We start from the raw sequence: 15888 nt of genomic DNA on the forward strand, positions 1-15888 counted from the left end.
TGTTTATCGATGATATCTTAGTCTACTCCAAGACTAAGGAGGAGCATGAGGAGCATCTGAGGGTTGTGTTGCAGACTTTGAGGGAGCATGAGCTATATGCTAAGCTGTCCAAGTGCGAATTCTGGTTAGAGAAAGTTGCTTTTCTGGGGCATGTGATCTCTAAGGAGGGAGTAGCTGTGGATCCGGCGAAGATTGAGGCAGTGACAAAGTGGGAAGCACCAAAGAATGTTCTTGAGATCGGGAGTTTTGGGTTTAGTGGGTACTACGAGACGGTTCGTGAAGGATTTCTCCAGGATAGCTAGACCTATGACAGCGTTGATGAGGAAAGAGAACAGGTTTCGTTGGGATGAGAGTTGTGAGAAAGCGTTCCAAAAATTAAAGGAGCGTTTGACCACAACTCCCATCTTAGCATTGCCTGAAGGGATCGAGAACTTTGAGGTTTATACAGATGCCTCAAAGAATGGGTTGGGATGTGTGTTGATGCAGAACGGTAAGGTGATTGCCTATGCTTCTAGGCAATTGAAGCCGTATGAGGAGAACTACCCTACTCATGATCTGGAGTTGGGTGCAGTGGTGTTTGCTAATGTAGTTGCTGATGCTTTGAGTAGGAAGAGTGTACATTCTCTGTGTACAGCTCTATCTTTGATGAGGCTGAGAGATGAGGTAGCGAGGTTTGGGATACATATGATGCAGAAAGGAGATACCATGGGTGATATGACAGTGCAGCTTGAGTTTTATGATGACATTCGAGGTAAGCAGGCGTTGGATCCTAAGATAGTTGAGTGGAGAGCTGGAGTAGAGAAAGGGACAGTGTCTCGATTCTCTATTCATACAGACGGTAGTTTGAGGTTTGATGGTAGGTGGTGTGTTCCTAACGATGAGGAGTTGAAAAAGACTATCATGATAGAGGCACATTGCACACCGTATTCAGTACATCCAGGTGGTGACAAGCTATATAAGGATTTAAAGAATACGTTTTGGTGGCCTGGGATGAAGAAAGAGACAGCTGAGTTTGTGGCCCGTTGTTTGACATGCCAGAGAGTAAAAGGGGAACAGCGACGACCATAAGGTAAGATACTGAGTCTTTAACGGTGCACTGAGTGGAAGTGGGAATCCATTTCCATGGATTTTATCGTGGGTTTGCCAAAGAGTCAACAAGGTAACAACATGATTTGGGTAATAGTGGATCGACTGACCAAGTCAGCTCACTTTGTTCCAATGAAAGATACATGGACTAAAGCACAATTGGCTATGGCCTATCGAAAGAACGTGCTTAAGTTACATGGAGTCCCTAAGGACATAGTGTCTGACAAAGATGCGAGATTTATATCAAGGTTTTGGAAAGAGTTGCAGGAATCGTTGGGAACAACTTTGAAGATGAGTACAGCATTTCATCATGCGACAGACGGACAGACTGAGAGAACAATCAAGACTCTTGAGGATATGTTGCGAGCTTGTGTGATGGACTTTGGTGGTAGCTGGGAACAGAGGTTGAACTTGATAGAATTTTCTTACAATAACAGCTATCACACTAGTATTGGTATGGCACCGTTTGAGGCTTTGTATGGGAGGAGATGTAGGAGTCCGATTTGTTGGGACGATAGTGCTGAGGCAGTGGTTTTAGGACCAGAGATGGTGGAACAGATTAAGATGATCAGGGAACGGATGAGAGCAGCTCAAGATAGGCAAAAGAGTTATGCAGATCTACATCGCCGGGACATAGAGTTTCAAGTTGGGGACAAGGTTCTTTTGAAAGTGTCTCCTATGCGTGGGGTTATGAGATTTGGGAAGAAAGGCAAGCTAAGTCAGAAGTTTATTGGGCCTTATGAGATCTTAGAGCGAGTTGGGGAAGTTGCATATTGTCTGGCTTTACCAGCTGCGCTAGAGAGAGTGCATAATGTGTTTCATGTATCGCAGCTGCGGAAGTATGTGAGTGACCCGTCACATGTGTTAGAGGCAGAGAGATTAGAGTTAGATGAGTCCTTATCATATCTTGAGGTGCCTAAGCAGATTCTTGACCGAAAGGTTAGGAAGACTAGGAGTGGTGAGACAGTTTTGCTTAAGATCCTTTGGTCTAACCACGAGACTGAGGAAGCTACATGGGAGCCAGAGGAAGCTATGAAAGAGCGTTACCCTTTTCTTTTTGATCAGGTATGTATGGTTACGGGGACGTAACCTTGTTTCTTTTAGGTGGGTAGGAGATGATCGCGAAGAGTTTTTAAGAGTTTTATACCCTTTTTGTATGTTGTGTCGGTATGTTTGTCGGGATGAGTTGGGTTAGTAACATGTTTTATGTTGAGTTTTGTTTTGGTTGTTGAGTCGGAAGTGTTGTGGGAGTACCTTTGTTTAGTAGTGGTTTGAACTTCTGGGACGAAGTTCTTTTTAAGGAGGGAAGACTGTAATACTCCGTATTTATAAGTCTCTGGGTACTCTATCGAGTAGGCCTTACTCTGTCGAGTAAGGGTAAGTTGCGTTTTAAAATAGTTTCTGACCTGTTGGGTACTCGATCGAGTAAGGGGGTACTCGATCGAGTACCTTAGATACTCGATCGAGTAGCCGGTTTACGGGGAGTTTTTCTCGGGTTTTGTTAATTATGCGATTAAGATATATAACCTTTTCCGTCATCATGCTAAACACTTTTGCAAAACCTAATTTACTGTCAAAGAGAGAAAGCAAGTACGTTCATCATCTTAATCGCATTGTTAGCAAATCCCGGAGTTTGGAAGGTCGGTTTTCATCGTTTGTTATACCGTTGAGATCCTTGCGTCAAGGGTAAGATCTATGTACCCTTTTTGTTGTCTTTCCTTTAAGTTGGTTAAACCCTAATCTAGGGATTTGGGGGTTTTTGAGTAGTTTGTGATTTGGTAGCATTTGTATGTTGTATGATAGGAGGAGGTTTCGTAGAAGAAGCTTTTTGATACAGCTGTAGAGACCGTCTGATAGTTGTGCTTTCCAGGTAGGATTTCCTACTCAGTATTAGTCCCATAATGGGATGATTGTTGATGTGTTGAGATTGATTGTTTGATATAGTAATTGTATTGTGACGGCTGTGGTTGTGATTGTGATTGTTTGTCTATGGTTCTCGAGATGCGTTCTCGGCTGAGTGGAGTCATTTGCGGGAGTGGCTTCACGCCCTAGTTTCGCCCTTCGTGGAACCCGCCACGGAAGGGGATGTGCACATTAATGGACAGGGTTATCGCTCATTATGAGGAGCGGGGATTTGGTGGGTACGGCTGCGGTCCCCCATGGCGTGGTCGGGTCCGGTGGACGATCGGTGATTGAGATTGTTGGGATTGGTGTGGTTTTGTGTGTGTGTGACGGTTAAGCTGTCTGTTTATCTTATTGTTGTTATATTGAGTTGTGTGATTAGTACTGACCCCGGTTTGAGTTGAGTACTGGGATAGCTGGGATGTGCCACCGTCTGACGATAGAAGTCTTCCGCTGTAGTCTTTTAGTTTTATGACATTTCAGTATTTCAGTAGACAGTTGGTTTTAAGAACTTGTACCCGTATTTTGGGATTTGGTTTCAGTTGTACTTTTCATTAAAGTTATATCATTTAAGTTGTTTCGTTATTGTCTTATGAATATCATGCCTCGGGTAACCGAGATGGTAATATCTTCATACCTGAGTGGTCCTGGTAAGGCACTTGGAGTATGGGGGTGTTACAACTCATCTTACAGATATATTGAATTGAGTTTACATTGTATATATTTACAAAACTATGATTAACTTAATTTCTTGGATGCTATGAATCGTTAGATGCATAAAATGTGTGCAAGTAGATAATAATACATGTCTAGTGATATGCGGACCATGTTGCCCCGTAGCCATGTTTAGCAATAGAGGTATCAATTTAATGATGAGATCGGGAGGATTAATGTTGTATGGCCATTTTAAATATTCATCGTGTTTTACAAAGTCTTTATTAGAAAACTTCGAGACGAAGTTTGTTTTTAGGAGGGTAGTGTGGCATACTACTAAAATTTCAGGCCTTGGTATAACTTTTCTTATGTGTGTTTTATACGATTGGTTTATCTTTACTTTTATATGTTATGCAATGCGTTAAGATTGTGAAGTTTGCATGTAATCTTGATTAATTTCTCAGATTTTTACCACTAATTGTTTCGATTGTCGTTTCTGGCCTGTTTATTATATATGGACAAAATTTTAATATGTGATATTCCTGTGTGTTAACTTTCGTCTGCCATGTGTTTCATGCTTATATGATTCACGGTTTAGGAGAAATAAATGTTTTAGAGGATAGTGGTCAGAATGTTACTTTGCAGTCATGTTTCGACCTATGATTTTGTAAAATTTGTCATTTAGTATGTACTTATAATTTATGCATAATTCCATCTCCTATGTTTAAAGGATTCGTATACATTTTCAAATTGATAAGCCACGTTAAATGTTGATGTCGTAATATTTAATGGTGATTTTTGCAAGTTGACTCAGAGTTGTAACGATATGATAATAAAATTCTGTTATGACCAATTGGGTTGTAAAAATCCTTATAAATTGATTATTTGAACTATGGACTTGATTATTGTTCTCATATGTCAATAATTCTCTGTATTTTCTTAAAAGTATAAAAACTCAAGAAATAATTAAGAGTTTATTTATTGGCTATTTTTGAAAGTTACAACATGTATTTAAACATTGTAAATGTATGATTTAACGACAACGTTTAATAACTTTGCTTAATCATCGCATGGATTTTGTTAATGTGTTCTAATAGAGTGCTTTCATGATGTTATTGGTAGACAACATGAGTTTTAATAGTCTGGTTGATGTTTCAAAGATGTGTGATACTATGTACGAATATGTGTCAAATTTGCTAAATGTGCTTGACGTGGATGTGTTTATCTTCCCCAAAGTTAATTAGAAATTGGATTATGATTTGTGGTTATGGATGTATGTCGTTGTATTTAAAAGTTTGATATACTGATTGCAGAGTCTAATTTTGTACGTATAACTTGGAATTTAGGTACAAGTTAGCTTAAAAAGTGTGTGTGATTTATGTTAATATGATTAATTTGTTACCAATTATGCTAAGAAACGATTGTGCTAAGTTTTGTCACAGTCTTTGAGCTCATGCATGTTGACTTGGTATAGTGTTCTCATTCGTGACCAAGGTTACGGGGACGTAACCTTAATTTTAAGAGGGGTAGGATTGTAAGATCTCAATTGTTGTGGCATTTTGATAACATTTCTGATAATGGAGAAGTTTTGTTGAGTTATAAATGTTGCCTTAATGTTCTCAGAATAGATAAATATGTTTGACTTTCTCTATCTTATTTAAAGTACTTCCTTGTATGTGTGTCTCGTCTCGAACTTCGAGGACGAAGTTCCTTAAGGGGGATAGACTATAATACTACTTTCTACATGTTGGCTTTTCTTGTGTGATGTGTAGTTGGTAGTAAGTATGTTGATAGCGTATAAGTGTTATATTGTGTGGAGCACCTTTAGGTGTGGGTGAACTTCGGGATGAAGTCTTTTTAAGGAGGAAAGACTGTAATACCCAGTATTTTAAGGCTTGGTCAATGGTTAGTCAATGGTGAAAATGTCAAATGTGTTTATAAATTATGCTTATTATAATTATGAGATTAGATTGTGAGACGAGAATAAGTAATAAAATGTAAAGTGAGTCGGGAATAGCCTATGATAGGCGTCTAAATGAGTATAAACAGGGGAGTGTTTTCTAGTAAGGTAATATATTGTAATAAGGTAAATAATAATAATTATAATAATAATAATAATAATAATAATAATAATAATAATAATAATAATAATAATAATAATAATAATAATAATAATAATAATAATAATAATAATAATAATAATAATAATAATAATAATAATAATAATAATAATAAGACATATTATATTATAAGGCAATTTCCTAGTAATTTCTTAATTCTTCCTGTTTTTACTACTATATATATACCATGCTAGCCTATTCATAAATCACTTATTCACTTTTAGAACATCACATAAAAATAGAGAGAAAAGAGGGAAAAGGGAATTAGATAATTAATTTGGGGATTTTGCATCTTCTTCCATTGGATTCAATCTTGTACTTTGTAAGTTGTCTTTAATCTTTCTAAGATTCAATTGTTCATCTTTTAGACATAAGTATAGTAGGTTATGGTAGAAGTCGTGCTTAATTACATAAAGATTAGGTTAAACATGATTAGGTTAAAGAAAGAAAGTTACATCAATTCTGTAAATATGTGAGTTGTCTTGAACGAATTATCCGACCGTCTTAAAATTATTATCTTCGAAAACTTAAAGAATAAACTTAGGTTATTTTCAAGTCTAGTTTATGCCTGTAAAATTTCGTAACAATTGACCGTGTAGATTTTTCACAATAAATTCGTTATTAACATGTCGACTGAGAATCCGCGAATGCACTAGTAACCTAAAGTTTATTTCTTAAACCTAATTTAAAAATTGAAACATACTTGGGTCTTTTTCATACATTAACTTTGAAGATCTAGATTATGCTAGGCACTGGAATTTCTTAAAAATCATATGTTCAACTTGTTTTATAAATCAATACTTTTTATGCAACGAAATTCGCCAGTATTTATAAATCTTTCAAACAAACCTTGATAAGTTTGGAATTTGAGGAAAGTCTATTTCATAAGAACTATAGATATGAGTCTTAAGGATCCAACCCCACTGTTCTTGAATCGTTTGGATTTTTATTGAATTATTTATGAATTTTATTGTGAGACTGAACTGTGCTGTAAAACGATAGAATTAGAGATTTAGCTTTGAAGTTGTCAAAAGGAATATTACATGATGGTTATAGAATAAGTGCATGATTAGTTGGTTGGTTATATAGTAATTGTACATAATTATGTTATGTAGGTTATGGATTTGTAAATGATCGGTTTGATTGCTTTTGTGACTCGTGTGGCTCGAAGATTTGTGATCAGGTAGGATAATCTACTCATTTTAACTATGCTTGTTTGAGTTGACATGAGCATGTGATATGGTAATGGATGCTGATTTCTGTTGTTGAGATTAATATGTTATTACGAGATGGATTATCGTTATTGGACTAAGCTATTATTGTGAATTGGTTGAGTATACTTATAATATATATTGTATGTTGAGATTTGGATTAAGAGGATATTGGAAGGCCCCAAGCTGGTTCTGCAGACCATGTCTCTGGTGGATAATGTGAATGGATATTGGACTGCCCCAGGCTTAGTCTCTGGTGGATAACGTGTATGAATGATTGGAAGGCCCCAGGCTTAGTCTCTGGTGGATAACGTGGACAGTTGATGTTGAGATCAGATAAGACATTTGTACAGTTGCGAGATTATATTGTTGCTTTGTTATTACGATGTATTTTATCCTACTCAACCTCGTGGTTGACAGTGTATTCGTGAACACCTGTGAAGAACCGTAACTGGGGAGCAGACTTGACATGTACTTGAATTAGCTGACTTTGGAGCTTATGGGGATGCGTGAGAACTCGGCCAGTCTACCTAGAAGTCTAGATCATATAGTTTATTAATCACTTTATTTAATTTCCGCTGCGAGTTGTAATTAATATTATATTGAGTTTCAGTTTGGTTAACTTGTAATAAACATGTAATCGCTAAGTTTTATCTAAAGTACTTTGGTTTGTTGTACTTTGTTATTCACTACCTCGGGAAACCGAGATGGTAACGTTTTCATTTACTTGGGATGTCTTGTTAAAGGGTCCTAAATAAATGGGGGTGTTACAAATTTTTTATATTGTAAGATAATTTGAATTTAGAAAACTTTATTTTATTATTTTATTACATTATATTATATTCTTACAATTGCATGCGGTCAAAGGTGGGTACATACTCCATAAAAAACTCTTTGACATATAATATGAAACGTATCTAATTTAATTAAATTGGGAAGTTTATAACAAAAAGTGGGAGTTGGAATATATAAACAATTTAAAATTAGGGTGATGTATTTTTATTTTCGTTTGACTTATTCTAACATTTAATGTTGTAATTTAATGTTGAGTTTGGATATTGATTTTGATTTTTTTTATTTATATCAACTACTAAAACGCCAAAATTAATTATTAAATTTGCTATTATTAATTTGCATTTAACATTTAAAAAAATTCATTAGTTTCTTATACCGTAAAATTAGAATGATTTGATTTTTTTCTTTATCTTATTTTAACGATAAATGTTGAAATTTTAAATTTAGTATGTATCTTAATTTTTGTGTTGTTTAATTTATTTTAAAATTAAATAGGTCAAAGTTTAATATTTATTATGCTATTTATTTGCATTCATTGTTTACAAATTTATTTCTTTTCAAAATAAGAAATAGTGATGTGGCTTGATAAATTACTCTTAAATAGTTGAATGGTGAAATATGATGCTTTGGATTGTCTTTTTATTATATTCATAGATAGATAAGCATGTAGTAAAACTATGTTTTAAAATAAATATAATCATATTTTATTTCAAAGTTTCCACAGTTTAGATTAATTTTATCAAAAGCTGCCATTGTGAAGCCAACATGTAGAGATGTTTAACCTAGAGAGAGAAAGGGAGACAACCGTCATCTCGAATTGAAAATTGTTCTTGATTTCAGTGTCAACATGACAAGGGGATCAACTAAATCTGCTAACAATAAACATTATAGTACAAACAAACTTTCTGCTACATCTACTTCTATTAGGGCAGTTAAACATGCTGTCTTGGCTGGCCCTGATGTGGAGAATGATGTAGGACAAAAACAAAAACCTATTAGTGAAATCAATGGAATCCCAACTTTGACTATAGAGGATGGAATGGTGGAGAATGTGGTAGAGAATTCTGCATCTGATAAGAATGCAGAGCAGGAAGGAAAATGGTTTCAGCGCCATGGTAAGAAAGTGATGAAGGTGATTGAAGAGGAGCCAGAGGACCTACTACAGTTGTCTGAAGAGGATGTACACGATGAGGTTGAATATTGGAAGCAAGCAGTCTATGGATTCATAGTTGGGGCAAATCCTCCATGGCAAATCATGGAGGGGTTCCTGAAATGTATATGGAACAAACATGTTATTGATAAGATATCTTTTCTTCCCAATGGAATTTTCATAGTAAGATTTCAAATCGATGAAATGAAGCAGGCAGTCCTTAGTAGTGGACACTTCTTATTTGACAATAAACCCATGATTGTTAAACCTTGGGTTCGTGATATTGAGTTAATTAAAGAAGAGGTCAAAACAGTTCCTGCATAGGTAAGGCTTCACAAACTCCCTCTTAAATTTTGGGGTAAGAGTCTAGTCAAATTGGCGAATCTGGTGGGTAGTTATGTCAAGTGTGACACTGCCACGTAACAGAAAACTAGACTAGGGATTGCTAGGGTGTTGGTGGAATTGAAAATTGGAAAAAAATTTCCTAACTCTATCAAATTCTTAGATGAGAAGCACCAATTAATTGAAATAGAAATAGGCTATGAATGGAAACCTACTTTGTGGTTCACATGTAAGCAAGTGGGACATGACAAGAAGACCTGCAGGAAGGGGCAGACAGTGAAACATACTAAGCCAAGCAAAAAAGTATGGAGACTAGTGCAGAAGGTATTTCAAATCCACAAGCCTGCTCAGGCTGTTCAGCAGCATGTTCAGCAACCTGCAAAGGCAATTATATCAGATCAGACTATAGCTGAAGTAGTCAAGACACCTGAAACTAAGCTTGGACCAAGCAGCAGTGGGTCTTTATCCCCAATTAAAGTCAATAGACATGGTCCAGCAAATGGTAGCAGGGTTAGACCTGGGCTTCCCACATACATGGAGGCTCTTAGTGGTTCCAGTTCCCCTAAGCAAGGAATTGGAGTGTGTGGACATGGGCCACCCGCGCCGCGCGCACGCGCGCGTTGGTTTTGAGGTGGCGGCACTTCTTCCACGGAACCTTGGTTTGCCAAAGCACGTCATGGGCCATTACCGATTGGTGAGGCATTGAAACCGGTGAAATGTTGAATAAGCCTGCATTTGTGGAGTCGCCACCAACTTATTGTGGAAAAATTGGAAACCGTTCGAATACCTCGTGCCATGTCAAGATACAAAGTAGTGACATGAATACTAAAAACTCATTACCCTTAGCGTTCTATGTCTAGAATAACTCTCGAAGATGTTAATGGACACGGATGTCCAGAGATAACTGGAGTAAGGGGTGAGGGTACGTATTAGGAAGCTCTTTAATTCAAACACCTAATCCCACCCACCTCGATAGCGGTCTCTACTAATGATTAGGGAAATCATTCATATTTGATATGTTGTCGATGTAATGCATGCAATGCAACAAACATAGATGAATCCTAGCATGTGAAATTAGACTATGTCGGTTAACACGTGTTTTAACAAATAATTTGGTCGAAGTAGATGTTAGATGAATTACATGTGAATGCCAAGCAAATAGATCATACATAATAATATTTATGATAAATGATTAAAATAATTAATATTACAAGAATTATAAAGTTTGTTTGATCTACGTCAAAAGCACGCTCAAAAACGGGATTTTAAAGAAGAATATAAAAGAAAAATAAAATTAGAATTAAAAAATATGAAAATACGTCAGATTAGAGGTGATAATACGGATAATAATTGATTTAAACCGTAATTAGGAGCTACATCAAAGCGAGAAAGAGTTCAGGGACAGAAGCCAACCCAGAACAGGCGCAGCATCTGCGGCGTCCTCTGGAAGAGGCGCAACACTTCCTGCGTCTGTTCTTGAGTTGGATTCTGGCTGTGAAGTCAGAATCGCGGGTTAGTTATCGTTCGTTGGTATATTTAGGATATATTATCAATATTAGACTCGAATTGAAGTGCTTTAATCGATTACATGTATTTGGGCAAGTCATAAAACGAATAAAAAAGAGAATTTACAACGATTTACATAATTACGATGAAATCGTGTCGGAAATACAAAAAGTAACGAAACTTGAGGTTAGATTAACGAAACTGGACAAATAAAACTTATGTATCAAATTTAGATTTTCAGAACCTCGACACGAACAAGTCGAAACCCAGAAGAATCGATTTGAATTAAAACAGCGAAAACCCGCAAGTATTGAATTACTCGGGATTAAGGAGAAATTAAACATTGTAATTTAAAAATAATTGTTAAAAACAATTTATATACGAAAAATTACAAAAGGAACGAAAGAAAAACGAAAGCAATAAGAAAAGGGAAAATTGCAGAAAGTCGAGGAAGAAGAAGAAAAGCAGGAGCAGCAAACAGCCTCTGGAAGAGGCGCAGCAGATGCTGCGCCCCTTCGAAGAGGCGCAACAGATGCTGCGCCCCTTCGAAGAGGCGCAACTGCTGCTGCGTTTCTTCTAGATGTCTGACCTCTGCTGTTTTATAAATACTGTTTTAAAAGATGGATTTTAAATCGGTTTTTGAACGTGCCTTTGATATAGATTTACATTAATGATACAAAATAAAAGTACAATTAATAAAATGGGATTTTACACCCTCAGACTTACATGTTTGACGAAACGAGATTGGCTAAAGTTAACGTTTAGTGATTGCTCGACTCGAATATGCGTGGAAAGTGCCTTCGTTAGAGGATTTAGTAAATTGATTAGGTTGATTAAAAGTGGAGTTAGTCAAATTGGTCGGTCTATGCAACGTGACTGGCACTCAGAATGATCTGAGCTTACAAGGTCGATTGATCAAGCACGTAGGCGTCTAAAGCAATAGCGTAGTCTATAATGCAAAGAGAGACAAAGAAGGGGCGGAACACTCGCGTGCCAAATATGGAGACCGAAGGTCTCTATTTATACTAAACATATGGAGGAGTTTAGGAACGACACGGATTTGGAAACAAATCACGAAAATATTCTGAAAAGCGTGAAAAGAGGGCTGGAGAAGAGGTGTGACACCCCTCGATGAGGCATCAAAAGAACTATTAAATCTAAGCGGAAAATAAGGGATTTAAAACCTTTAAAGTTTAAAGTGTGAAATCCACCATAAGTGATCAAACGAAAATGAAAAGTAAAATGAATAAGTTTTACAATTAAAAACGAAGTGCGTTGGGGAAAAGATATCCCACGAATAAACACAAGTCTAACGATAGGTGAGTCTAAGCAAACTATAACTAAGGTCCAAGGTTCAACGTTCTCGCTAGCTCACACGTCTTCCCCATAATCTGCATCACAAACCTGTCATTCATGTAAACATGAACGCCACAGTCAGTGGGGAGTAACTCAGGGTTCTCCCAGCCACAATATGTCGAAATGCATATAAGCAAGAACTTAATTAAACATATTGATCATACATCATACTTGACTAATAATGAACAAGGGAATACAAACGATAATCATAATGAGATAGGCATATTGCATTCTTAAAGAGATAGGCATGGTACATCATATTAAACATGCTTTCAAGGTAGCAAAACATGTATGTGAGATTAGGCATCGAATCATGTGAAGGAGGTAAACGACGGATCAATTGAATAGAAAATACATGGATAGAAACCATAGCCATTACTTGAAAACCTCTTAACAACCATAGCACGGGACGTGGCTACTAACGTCACATTTATACTTATGGCTTGCATCTCACCATAAGAACGGATGGGAACATCAATCCCGGCGATCATATCGCAACTAGGGGCTTGCATCTCACCACTAGTATCCGATAGGACCAAGACTCTCACAAACAATCATAGAAGACGTGCACTCTCGTATATAAGAACACACCAATGACCGTAACAAGCAAGACATTTACAAAGACTTTGACTCAAACAAGACAAACCCGTAGACTCCAACCTCCTGGTAGGACGACGATCATAATACGATCCTAGTTTAAATCTGGCCAGACTCTCGGGATGGACGACACCCGATTCGACATACAATCCCAAATCGTATCCAAGACTCGATCCATGACACCTAGCCGTGCCCCAAGGTCGAGTAACCCCAAATCGGAACAATGGTACCTAACCGTACCCCAAGGTCCGAAGAGGCGGAAGGAAGATAGCCCAACTCGGAAACAATGGCACCTAATCGTGACCCAATGTCCGAGGGCAAATAAATAAGGAATGTCGAGTAGTCACACAATGTAAACCGTCACACTCCGGTCACAAATACGAGTAACAATAGTTGCATGATCATCCCGTAAACATGTTATAAATTGACCACTTATCAATCATGGAAAGATGCATGTGTAAATCATTAGTTAATATAGGTTATAGGCGAAGAAAAGCACTCAGAGGGGTCTCAGCCGGTCAGGGGGCCGGCGGCCGGTCCACCGGCTGGGACTCCAGGCAAACATTAAAACTTACAGGGGGTTCCCAGCCGGTCAGTGGGCCGGCGGCCGGTCAACCGGCTGAGACCCATGGTTCATTTTTTGAAAAATTGTAAAAAGGCCAAAAGTTACAGGGGGTTCCCAGCCGGTCAGGGGGCCGGCGGCCGGTCAACCGGCTGAGACCCACGACATATTTTGAAAAGTGAAACAACATACAGGGGGTTCCCAGCCGGTCAGGGGGCCGGCGGCCGGTCAACCGGCTGAGACCCACTGTACGCGTGAATCGCCAAAATCGTCTCTCAAATCATTTGCAAACAACCACAAATCGTTCCACAACAATTATTTACCTGTCCTAACATGATTCTAACCATGAAAAACAACATAATTGAGATAGAAATTCAACCAATACGGATCAAAGACAATAAAGATTGGAACTTGCCATCAAACATGTGAGAAATGTCATACAAGTATTCTAATCAACATCAATTCACCACAAGTCATGAAAGACACCAAATTTAACAATCATATGAGTCTAATACTACACAAATCACACAATTTTAACATAAAGTCGAGTAACCCATCACCGTTACCTTTTTGCACTTAAATCCACAAAAGACTCGTCTACCTTTCAAGAATCCACTTCCGGGTCAACTAACCTTTCTCCTAAACATAAGAAAACACAAAATAAGACTAAAAATCGAAACTAGAAAAAGGGGTACCATGAGAAATTGGCTCGACAGCCCCATTAATAGAGGAAAGTCGGATCTTTTCTTACCTAGAAAGAAGGAGGGCGATGAGAGGAAGAGGTAGACGCGAAAATCGTTGAAAACCGATGAGAAATGAAGGTTTTATGGCCAAATTAGTGAAGGAGGTGGAAGTTGTGTAACAATGGTGTTGTAGTTGTGTGTTTGTTGGGAATTTCAGAATTTAGGAGTGAGGGAGATGGAGTTGTGAGGGTTTAGTTGAGGGTTTTATGAAAAGAAAAGAGAAGGAGAAAAGGCCCATAGGTTTTTAAAAGCCCAACAACTCAAATTGAGTCGGTTTCCACTAGGATTTTCGTCTCAAGCCCACTATAACTCAAGACGGGAAATAATATTATTATTATCATTATTATCCGACCAAAATATTTATTTTGTATAACTTAAGCTTTAAAAATATAATATCTATAGAAATCATATTTAATAATGAAATTAAATAATTTAAAAATGTAAATAAGACAATGGAACGGTTAATTAAATTATAATTGCCAAAATAGAAAATTCGCGGGTGTTACAATCACCCCATCTTTTAAAAAGTTTCGTCCTCGAAACTTGAAAATGGAAATGAAATGTCATATAAAATAAAACCGGAATTTTGAAATCGGTAACCAAAACATTCAAAAGGTTACTTATCGTAAGAATCAAAATCCTTTCAGAAGTCTCAAATAAAATTTTCCGACAGAACCAGATTCTCATCAAAGGAACGAAAATGCTCTCGTTGCGCATTCAAGAACATCACATTCCAAATAGAAGATATGGTCAAAAGCAAATCGTTTGTATAAATCGAAAATCAAAATACTTTCAAAAACATAAATGAAGAGTTTTCAAAAGTATAAGTCTCATCCATGGAACGAAATTGCTCTTGTCGTGCACACAAGAACGCTAACTTTCCAAGTCAAAGACAAATTTAAAACAGAAATCACTCGCCGACAAGCGTAGAACAAGTTATTAAACGTTTCAAATAACGAGTTCTAACATCCGATCAACGTCAAAATCGAAAGAAAAAGGTAATTCACTCAAATTTTCTTTTGCCAAAGCCAAATTAGAGATAGAGGTTTCACTTTTAAACTCAAATGGAGTCAAATTTCCGAAAATATAATATTAAACTGTGACAAAGGAATTATAAGTAGGTCAAAGTTAGTTAGAAATTGAGCAAAATTAAAAGTAACTCGGGTTTAGCAATTAAAATCAATAAAAGGAGTTGTACTCATAGAACAAAAGGAGAACTAAATCAAATTCCCATTTTCAAACCTTTAAAATAGGTAGGGTTTTATAAGAGTAACATAAACTTTTAACAATGGATCAAAAGTGGTAGCTTGAAATGTTTAGAAATAGTACGAAATGAAGAGAACTTAGATATCATGAAAACAAGGTACGCTAAGAGGGTTCAGACTTAACCAACAAAAGAGCTATGATGAACTTCCTAGGAGAAGAGTTGAAATCGAATCTACAAGGATATCAAAGATTGAATTTCACAAGTTACGAGTATCAAATTTAAAGGAGGAGCACGATGAATCGAGGAAGAGAGGTATGAACGGACATGCTTATGCTTAAGGAAGGAAGGAATTTAAACAGCAAGGAAACGCCAGGCACTCAAGTCTCAAACAACAATATCATCCTGAACGATTCCGAAAACTTCCTAACCACAAAACTCATAACCATATAACTCCCAATAATTTCCTCAAAATACTCACACTTTACTCCTATGCTACCCCGTGGGTCAAGTCACTCCACCACAATTGTAATTCCATAACCCTCAAATATAAGTCATCTATAAACGATTTCCACAAAAGATCAAAACTACTAACAGAGTTACACACATAACCAACTATCGACTACTAGGAGTTCTCACTATGGTAAAATCCTCAATCAA

At 37.0% G+C, this 15888-nt stretch overlaps 1 long non-coding RNA gene across 1 annotated transcript; it reads right to left on the minus strand.

Moving 5' to 3' along the window:
* Positions 1 to 11957: 11957 nt before the first annotated feature.
* LOC141614930 (uncharacterized) lies at positions 11958 to 14180 on the minus strand. The gene is made up of 3 exons (XR_012529477.1): positions 14033 to 14180; positions 13848 to 13920; positions 11958 to 12170 (listed from the first exon to the last, which is right to left on the minus strand). It is a non-coding gene; the product is annotated as an uncharacterized LOC141614930 (long non-coding RNA).
* Positions 14181 to 15888: the final 1708 nt, after the last annotated feature.

The sequence above is a fragment of the Silene latifolia genome, chromosome 11 (assembly GCF_048544455.1).
Source record: "Silene latifolia isolate original U9 population chromosome 11, ASM4854445v1, whole genome shotgun sequence".
In the NCBI taxonomy this organism is placed as follows: Eukaryota; Viridiplantae; Streptophyta; class Magnoliopsida; order Caryophyllales; family Caryophyllaceae; genus Silene; species Silene latifolia.